We start from the raw sequence: 9,512 nt of genomic DNA, 5'->3' as shown, positions 1-9,512 counted from the left end.
CAGCCATAGCAAACTCCAGGCCCAGATGACCTTGTTAGCAAGATCCATCAAATGTTGAAGAAGAAACAGTTCTAGTTTTATACACATTATCTCAGAGAATAACCAAAAAGGATACAATTTTGTTAGAAGGTAAACATAACTCTGACACCAAAATGTGTCAAGGACCTTATAAAGAAGAACATTGTTGGCCAAACTCCCTTGTGAGCATAGATGCAAAAATTCCCAGCAAAATATTGGCAACATATAAAGATGGTAACACATGGAGACCAACTTGGTTTAACAACACAAAATTAGTTATTGGGGCACCTGGGCGGCTCCGGCAGTTGAGCACCTGACTCTTGATTTCAGCTCAGGTCTGCCGGAGACCGAAACTGCACAGGTCATCCCTGATGGCAAGGCCCAGGGAGGAGACTGCAAGGCAGTCAGAAGAACCCCCGGAAGAATAATTCTTCTCTACTTTGTCTGTGCCTTTTACTCTCACTTCTGCTGTTAGTCTATTCTAGGGTTAATATGAAACCAGAATCACCCAAAGTTCCCCCCTTTCCTCCAAAATGGAATGTACCTAAATATCATGTCTGCCCCCTCAATCAGATGTTGTCTAATAAATATTGTAGCAATTAGCAAAATTGGAGACAGTCCAGTATGCATTGGGTCTATAAGAGACCTAGAATTCGTTTTCCTTGTATGAGTCTAATTGCCAGTAAGAATACATATTATGCCATATGCAGAGACAAAAACAAGACTTACTAGTTGTGGAGGACTTTCTCGAAAAAGTGTTAGAGAAATATTTGCATGCTGACCTCAAGCCTGTAAGGCAACTTATGGATTGTTCTGGTCAAAGAATAAGATCGGTAAATGCAGAGACCAAATTCTAGTTGATTCACGTAAAACATTTCCATACGTCATCTATGATAAATGTTGACATTGTTCTTTCTTAGTAAGGGGTTGTGAGAGTCTGTTACCTACAACCGCGGGTACAAGTATATCCTGTGTTTGCACGCCCACTGAACTTAAACAATTAAAGGGCACCGTGATCTCATGTATTCTGGCAATATACTTCACTTATCCTTAGATACCGTGTCATACGTAGTAAAGAATATGTAAAACTTTGTTATGACTACCTGGTTAAATTTTATTGGTTGAAGTGGAAATTACGTACCATGAAATCACTGTTGCCAAGAAAAACTTAGAAATGTTAAGTCCTATGACTGTACTCAAAAAATGTAAATTGTTTAAGCATGATTGTTTGTGAATTTGCTATATAAAAACCCTAAGCTGAAAAATAAATTGGAGCAGTCCACCTGAAGAGGCTGCTCCGTGTCTTCTTTCGCCGACGCCAACCATCACTCTCCGGGCCAACCCTGGCTTGCAGAGGCTGGTCCCCTGCACACATCATGATCCTGGGGTCAGGGGGTTGAGCCCCGAGCCCAGCTCCTCACTGAGCATGGAACCCGCTTGAAATTCTCTCTCTCCATCTGCTCCTCCCCATCTCTCTCTCTGTCTCTCTCTCTCTCTTTGTCTGTGTCTCTCCTTCTCTCAAAAGTAAAAAAAAAAAATTTAAAAATAAGTTAAAAAAAAGAATCCCTCTTAAAATAGAAAATAATGCATTGTATTTAACCACATTAATAGGTTAAGGCAGAAAAATTACATGATCATCCCATTAGGTGCAAAAGAAAGCATTTGATAAAATTCACCATCCATTCATCATTAAAAAAACAACTCAGGAAACCGGAAATTAACATGAGCTTCCTTAGCAAAAGCCCTATAAAAATGATTATAGCCACCAGCACATTTACAGGTTCTAGTCAGGGCAATGGGGCAAGAAAAATAAGTAAAAGCTAAAGGCAAGGAAAGCCTGTCATTATTCACTGGTGATTTGATGTGTATTATGATAACACCAAAAAATCTAGAGGTAAATTATTATAGTTACTAGGAGAGTTTAGCAAGGTTGCTTGATATAAAGTCCATATATAAAAATTATTTATATTTCTATTGGGAGCAAAGAGTTCAAAAATGAAAATTTAAAAATAATTTGCCATTTGCAATAGGATTATATCTTTTTCAATGTTTTATTTATTTTTGAGAGAGAGAGACAGAAGAGAGAGAGAATGAACGGGGGAAGGGCAGAAAGAGGGAGACAGATGATCCGAAGCGGGCTCTGTGCTGACAGCAGAGAGCCTGATGTGGGGCTCGAACCCATGAAGCATGAGATCATGATCTGAGCTGAAGTTGGGTGCTTAACTGACTGAGCCTCCCAGGCGTCCCTGCAATAACATCTTAAAAAAACAACACAAAATAGGGGTGCCTGGGAGGCTCAGTCAGTTAAGCGTCTGACTCTTGATCTCAGCTCAGGTGGTGATCCCAGGGTTGTGAGTTCAAGCCCTGCATTGGAGTCGGCGCTGGGCATGAAGGCTGCTTTAAAAAAATACTTAGGAATGCATTTATAAAAGATTTGCAAGCCCTTTGTGAAAGAAATTATAAAACTCTAATGAGGGACATTAAGGAAGAAGAGCTAAGTAAATGAGATGTATACATGACCAGACTGGAAGATTCAATACTGTAAAGGTATCAGTTTTCTCCAAGTTGATTTATTACACCTTATTACACATTTGATGCAATGCCTATCAAAAGCCTAATACGACAAGCCCCTGCTTGCACTCTGTCTCTCTCAAAAAGAAATAAACATTAAAAAAAAAAAAACCTTAAAAAAATGGGGGGGGGGCTCAGTTGGTTAAGCGTCCAACTGCGGCTGAGGTCATGATCTCACACTTTATGGGTTCGAGTGGCGCGTTGGGCTCCGCACTGACAGCTCAGAGCCTGGAACCTGCTTTGGATTCTGTGTCCCCCACCCCGTGCCCCTCCTGAACTCTGTCTCTGTCTCTTTAAAATAAATAAATGTAAAAAAATTAAAAAGAGATATCGTACAGGCATGAAAATCAATTAAGTGTGGCTATATTTCCTAACATAAACATAAAGGGTAGTGAAAGGAGAGAGACACAAACTGATGTAGACCACATTCCTCCATCCATATAGGCCCAACTAAACTCTGGTCTGGGCAAGCTTCAGGAAAAACAAAGTGATGACTATCACAATGGCGCTGGCTGGAGTGACAGCCAGTGGCAACACCGATCTGCTTTCTGTCACTGCGTGTTCATTTGCCTTTTCTAGGGCTTTCTGTGCACGGAGTCATGCAGTGTAGATCTTGTTTTGCGTGGCTTCTTTCACTGGGCACAAGGCCTTTGACACTTCGTTGACTAGCCTTCCCTCACAGGGGTGTAGCGCGATATGGTTCCCGTTCATCCTCGAAGGAGGTCAGCCCTGTCGCACCTGCTGAGGACACGGAACTTCTCCCTGGAGCAGGAAGATCCTGTGAGTGTCTCAGGCCTGTGTGCTCTGAGCCGAGACGCCGCCTCAGCCCCCAGAGCCGGGCCCCCCAGCTGGGGTGGTAGCTGCTNCTGAGGGTTGCACGTGACTCATGGTCCCGTAAGAAAACAGAACATGCGCCTGTGCCCCTCCCTTTCTTTGCCCCAAGAGTAGGACTGTCCTATTTCCGCCCACTTCTTCGCGCATTTCCAGCGAACAGTGCTTGCGCTGCTGCAATGAGGTCCCGCTCTGTCCGTAAGCATTCATTACACGGACTTCTTTGATCGCAGCGTGCTCTCCTTACTCACCCAGCGGAGACTGCGTGCGCGCTACTTACCGTTCTCTGAATTCCCCTCTGTCGGAAGCTAATACTGCTCTTTCCATTGATTTCAAGAGGAGGCAGCTGAGAGCACACCCGTCTCTGAAGGGTGCAGCCACTGCAGGCGCTGTTCAGCTTAACGGCCCATGCGAGGGACAGACCAGGGAGCCTTGGCTTTCGGTGCGACGCCCGGACCACGGACGGTGAGCATTAAGTCCCTGATGACCCACAAGTGTGACACACAGAGCCACGAGGGGACAGAAATGAGAGATCAGAGAATGCAACCAAGCGCGGAGGGAGGAGAGGCGCCAGAAAGATTCCCAGATACCCCGAGCTCTCAACAAAATTGCTCGTGTCGGTCGATATTGTTCAGCGTTGATCAATCGGGTAGTAAAGCTTTGACTGGATTATTTAAAGGTGTAAATAAAAGCACTAGAAGATCTGAAAGCAATGCCATAAACAAAAACGACGGCCCAGCGGCAGGCGGGGAAGGTGCAGAGATGGTGAGGATGATGAGTGTGCTCACTTCCTAGACTTTCATTTATTTGTTTGTTTATTGAGAGAGAGAGAGAGAGAGAGAAAGCGTGCGCATGCAGGAGGGACGGGAGAGAGAGACAGAGAGACAGAATCTCAAGCAGGCCCCATGCTGTCAGCGTGAGTCTGATGCAGGGCTCAAACCCACAAACCATGAGATCATGATCTGAGCTGAAACCAACAGTTGGACGCTTAACCGACAGAGCCACCCAAGCGCCCCCACTTCCAAGACTCTTAAGGTTCACCCACGGGCCTGTTTGTCTTCAGATCCACTGTTCACCTCTCCCTCACTCACCCTGTGGGGACAGGCCTTGCTGCCAGCCTTTCCCAGGCGCGGGACTTAGCTGGTTTCTGACAGGGATTGATCATGGGAGGCACGAGCAAGACTAGAGAGGAGGAGAAAGGGATGGTCCTCCTTTCAGGCTCGGGGGCGGCAGCTGCAGCTCTCAGCAAGCACCCTCCTTGATTCCGGGTCTTGTCCCCGTGCCCCTCCAGCCTAGGGGTGGCAGTGACTTCCTACCCAGGCGGCTCTCCAAGCTGCCTGCACATGAGCCTCCCAGTGCTCCTCGGTGCCCCTTTCCTGGCATTCAGTGCCCTCACTTGAAGTGGTTTCCGTTTTCCTGGGAGGAACTTAATGGCTAAAATAGCCAGTTTGAGATCACAGTAAGGAAAAGCCCATGCTGGCCATCTTGGCGGAGGGAAGTGAGAGACAAACCTCTGTCCACATACTAAGCCAGAAAGGGTCCTGAAGACATTTCAAAAAGTAGAAAAGAATATGAACCCATTGTTAGGATAGAATGTTAACAACTAAAATGGAAAACAAAACAGAAGCCTGCATTTAGAATTTAAAACTCCCTTTAAAAAAATCTTTGAGGGGCGCCTGGGTGGCTCAGTAGGTTAAGCATCCGACTTCAGCTCAGGTCACAATCTCATGGTTTGTGGGTTCGAGCCCTGCGTCGGGCTCTGTGCTGACAGCTACCTCAGAACCTGAGCCTGTCTTCGGATTTTCTGTCTCGCTCTCTCTCTGACCCCTCTCCTGCTCATGCTGTCTCTATCTCTCTCTCAGAAATAAATAAAACATTAAAAATGTTTTAAAAAATCGTTGGTTAAAAAAAAATCAAAGAAAACTTGCAGAATGCCCAGAAAACAGGAATGCTGAGAACAGAAAGTACTGAGCTGGTACCCAGAGAAACCAGAGACCTGATAATCTCAATATGCTTCTTTGAGAACCCAAAAACAAAAGAAAAAGATAAAACAGTAGCCATCCTACGTAAGGAGTAAAGAACAAAACAAAACAAAACAAAAAAACTAGGGGAGCCTGGGCGGCTCAGTCGGGTAAGCCTCCAACTCTGGATTTCGGCTCAGGTCATCATCTCATGGTTCCTGAGATGGAGCCTCACCTCAGGCTCTGCATTGATGGTATGGAGACTGCTTGGGATTCTCTCTCTGCCCCTCCCCTATTCAAGCTCTCTTTTTCTCTCTCTCTAAACAACTAAGTAAACATTAAACAATTTTAGAAAGGGGGCGCCTGGGTGGCCCAGTCGGTTAAGTGTCTGACCTCAGCTCAGGTCGTGATCTCACGGTTCGTGGATTCAAGCCCTGTGTGTGGCTGTGTGCTGACAGCTCGGAGCCTGGAGCCTGCTTTGGATTCTGTGTCTCCCTCTCTGTGTCTCTGCCCCCTCCCCTACTTGTTCTCTCTCTCTCTCTCTTACTCTCTCTCTCTCTCTCAAAAATGAATAAACATTTAAAAAATTTTTTAACTCAAATAAAACCACGAAAACAAAATTAAAAGCCCAAACTGGGAAATAACAACAGATACCGATGAAGTCTCTAATCCTCCAAGACCTCTCAGAGGGGCCATCAGCCCCCCCGGGGGTCACAAACAACTGGTGTTGGCAACCGTTAACCACAGAGAAAGTTCTCCTAAAGGTGTCCCTGATGCCTGAGTGAGCTACTGCCGCTGCTTCAGAGGTCCCCTCCAGACCCAGCCCTGTCCAGGAGGAGCAGAACGGCTGTGGCTTTCCAGAAGGCCCCGGAGGACTTCCCGGAACTTACGGTTGGCCGGAAGTCTCTTAGGGGGCACCACAAGTTCCCACAGCAGGTTTTCTTCCTGCATCACACAAGNAATATAACCAGGACTCTACAAACAGAGGAAAAGGGGCATCTGTCCCCAGGGTGTCTGGGTCTCTTCAGGGCAGCACTCAGTCCCATTCATCATTTGCCTCTTTCAGCACCAAAGCTGTGCTATTTCATCAGTGGCATTTCGGAGGGCATTTGGATACCTGGTAAGGCCAGTCTTCCCATGAGTCACCATTTCCTTGGCCCGTCTTGTATATTTACTCTGACGAACCCTAGAATTGTATTGTCAAGTTCGATGGCCCTCAGGGGAAAATGGACATCATTTATTGGAGCCCCCCAAATCCCAACGTTTCTGTTCCCCTTGTGTCCACGCTTTCACTGTTTGCAGATTATCTTTCCATCTTTATCAGGATGAGATGTAAATGTAAGCTCCGACAGTGCAAAAGTAATGTGAAGCTGCTACCGAGTGGTCAAAGACACATTGCTATCGAAAGTTAAGAAAACAAGAGGTTAGAGTGTATTATTTATACCTATACGCAACTAAAGATAGCAGGATGACTATCAAATCCGGTGTGGCAGGGGTCCCCAGGGCCACTCTCAGGAGCACCTGGGCCTGCTGAGTTAACCCTTTGCTACACATAAGGAGAAGAGGGCAGTGTCCCATCCTGCAACACAAAGCTATCCCTCTAAGTTCTGTGCGTAGGCTGACTCTACAGGTTGAAAACGAAACACATAAATGCACGTTAGGATGTTTATGTAAATATTTTTTGATGCCAGATGAAGAACAGACGTGCAAGGATTACATTTTCCTTGTGTAAGTCAAATCTGATGAGCCTGGGGCCATCGGGAAAGACTTGTTTCAGCATGAAGTTGTTTGTCTCTTCTTCCGCACCATCAGTTGATAAACGTATAATATGATTTGCTGACTTTCTTATTTTGATTGTAAATTCCCCATCACTTCTTTTTTTAACCTGTTTCTAGAGCTTTTTCTAGTTGCTTTTCCTTATTTCCTTGTACTAATGACCATCATCACATTCAGTTTTCTTCCAACTCCCAATGGCAACAGCTAATATGTTGAGGTCACATACACACGCTCTTTCTATTTTCAATTCTTGGAGTCCTCTCTCCTAGAGCCTGCCGTTGTCCTGGTCCAATCTGCACTGATTGCCAATCAGGCCTTCTGCCCACTTGGCATCCCCAGTATTTCCTATCACTGTGGGCCTGGATTAGCTCCACTGGGTTGCAGATCCCACATTTTCCTTTTTCTTGGCTTACACCCTTGTTTTGCTGGAGAACATCCTCAGGTAGATTCCTAAGACAGTATATTTGAGAGGCGAGTTTTCTTAGCCCTTCCATATCTAAAAATATTTTACCTCTGTCACACTTGATGGATATTTTGGCTAGAATTCAAACTGAAAATCATTTTCTCTTGGAATTTTGCAACCATCACTCTATTACCTACTATCTTTTTAAAATTGTCGCCCTATTATCTTTTATCGTCCAGTGTTTTCATGAAGTCTGATGCTACTTATTGTGATTCCCGTTCTTTCTTCTCAGTTGTGTCTTTCAAGAACACTTGTTAGTTGCTTTCTAGACTTCCTAGATCATTCTTTGAAGTCCTTATATTTCCTCTCATATTTTTTTCATCTGTGTTGTTTTGTTCTATTTCCTGGGAGATTTCTTCACTCTGGCCTTTTGATATTTCTATTGGAATTTCAACTTCAACAATCATATTTAATTTCCCATAATTCTTTCTCGTTTTCCACTCCTTTTACATAATATTCTATTTTAGTTTTGTGGGTACAGTATTTTCTTTTAATTCTCTGAATATGATAATTAAATATAAATTTTTCCTTATGTTCCATGCATTTTCTGAGATTCCTCTGAGCTCATTTTTTCCTATAGGTTATAGTTGATTATTTATGCTTATTTATTTCTGAGAAAGGAGAGAGATTCAGAAGTGGGCTCCACACTGACAGCAGAGAGCCCAACGTGGGGCTCGAACTCATAAACTGAGAGATCAAGACCTGAGCTGAAGTCCGATGCTCAACCGACCAAGCCACCCACGCACCCTTATGCTTGATTTTTTTTTCTTAAATAGTTTATTGTCAAGTTGGTTTCCATATAACACGCAGTGCTCATCCCCACAAGTGCCCTCCATGCCCATCTCTCCCTTCCCCTCTCCTCCATACCCATCAGTCCTCAGTTTGTTCTCAGCATTCAAGAATCTCTCATGGTTTGCCTCCCTCCCTCTCCCCCACTATTTTTCCCCTTCTTCTCCCCCATGGTCCTCCGTTAAGTTCCTCCTAATCCTCCTATACGTGCAAACATATGGTAGGTGTCCTTCTCTGCCTGACTTATTTCGCTCAGCATAACACCCTCAAGGTCCATCCATGTTGCTACACATGGCCAGATTTCATTCTTTCTCATTGCCATGTAGTATTCCATTGTATAGATAAACCACATCTTCTTGATCCATTCGTCCGTTGATGGACACTTAGGCTCTTTCCATGTTTTGGCTATTGTTGAGAGTGCTGCTATGAACATTGGGGTACATGTGCTCCTATGCATCAGCATTTCTGTATCCCTTGGGTAAATTCCTAGCAGTGCTATTGCTGGGTCATAGGGGAGTTCTATTGTTAGTTTCCTGAGGAACCTCCACACTGTTTTCCAGAGGGGCTGTACCAGTTTACATTCCCACCAACAGTGTAGGAGGGTGCCCGTTTCTCCACATCCTCGCCAGCATCTAGAGTCTCCTGATTTGCTCATTTTAGCCACTCTGACCGGCGTGAGGTGGTATCTCAGTGGTAGTTTTGATCTGCATTTCCCTGATGAGGAGGGACGCTGAGCATCGTTTCATGTGTCTGTTGGCCATCTGGATGTCTTAGTGTCTGTTCATGTCTTCTGCCCATCTCTTCACTGGATTATTTTTTATTTTTAATGTTGAAGACCTTAAAATTTCTGATGATCCTTTGTGGTTGGTTTATATTTAATAAAGAAGGGCTGGGTAGCTATTGTGCATTTAATCTGCTTTAGGGCAAATAGATCTGTTTTCCTGCCACGACTCTTCTGTACAGGACAGGGAGCTAAAGAGTAGTGTTCGTGTTCTGAAAATGCTAGAATGGGGACAAAACTGTTCAGGAGTTGCCAACATCCATGCTGGCAGCCCTAGGTCTCCACAGACATTTCATTCAATCTCTTTGGAGAACCGTCAGGT

General features: G+C 44.7%; 1 pseudogene; it reads left to right on the top strand.

Annotated features, from left to right (window-relative positions):
* The first annotated feature begins 3,285 nt into the window (after positions 1–3,285).
* LOC144236011 (10 kDa heat shock protein, mitochondrial pseudogene) overlaps positions 3,286–9,512 on the top strand; it is an 8,490-nt pseudogene continuing 2,263 nt past the window's right edge.

The sequence above is a fragment of the Crocuta crocuta genome, unplaced genomic scaffold, assembly GCF_008692635.1.
Source record: "Crocuta crocuta isolate KB4526 unplaced genomic scaffold, BGI_CrCroc_1.0 scaffold978, whole genome shotgun sequence".
Taxonomy (NCBI): domain Eukaryota; kingdom Metazoa; phylum Chordata; class Mammalia; order Carnivora; family Hyaenidae; genus Crocuta; species Crocuta crocuta.
Note: the sequence above shows the minus strand (reverse complement) of the source record. Positions and strands in the feature narration are given on the sequence as shown.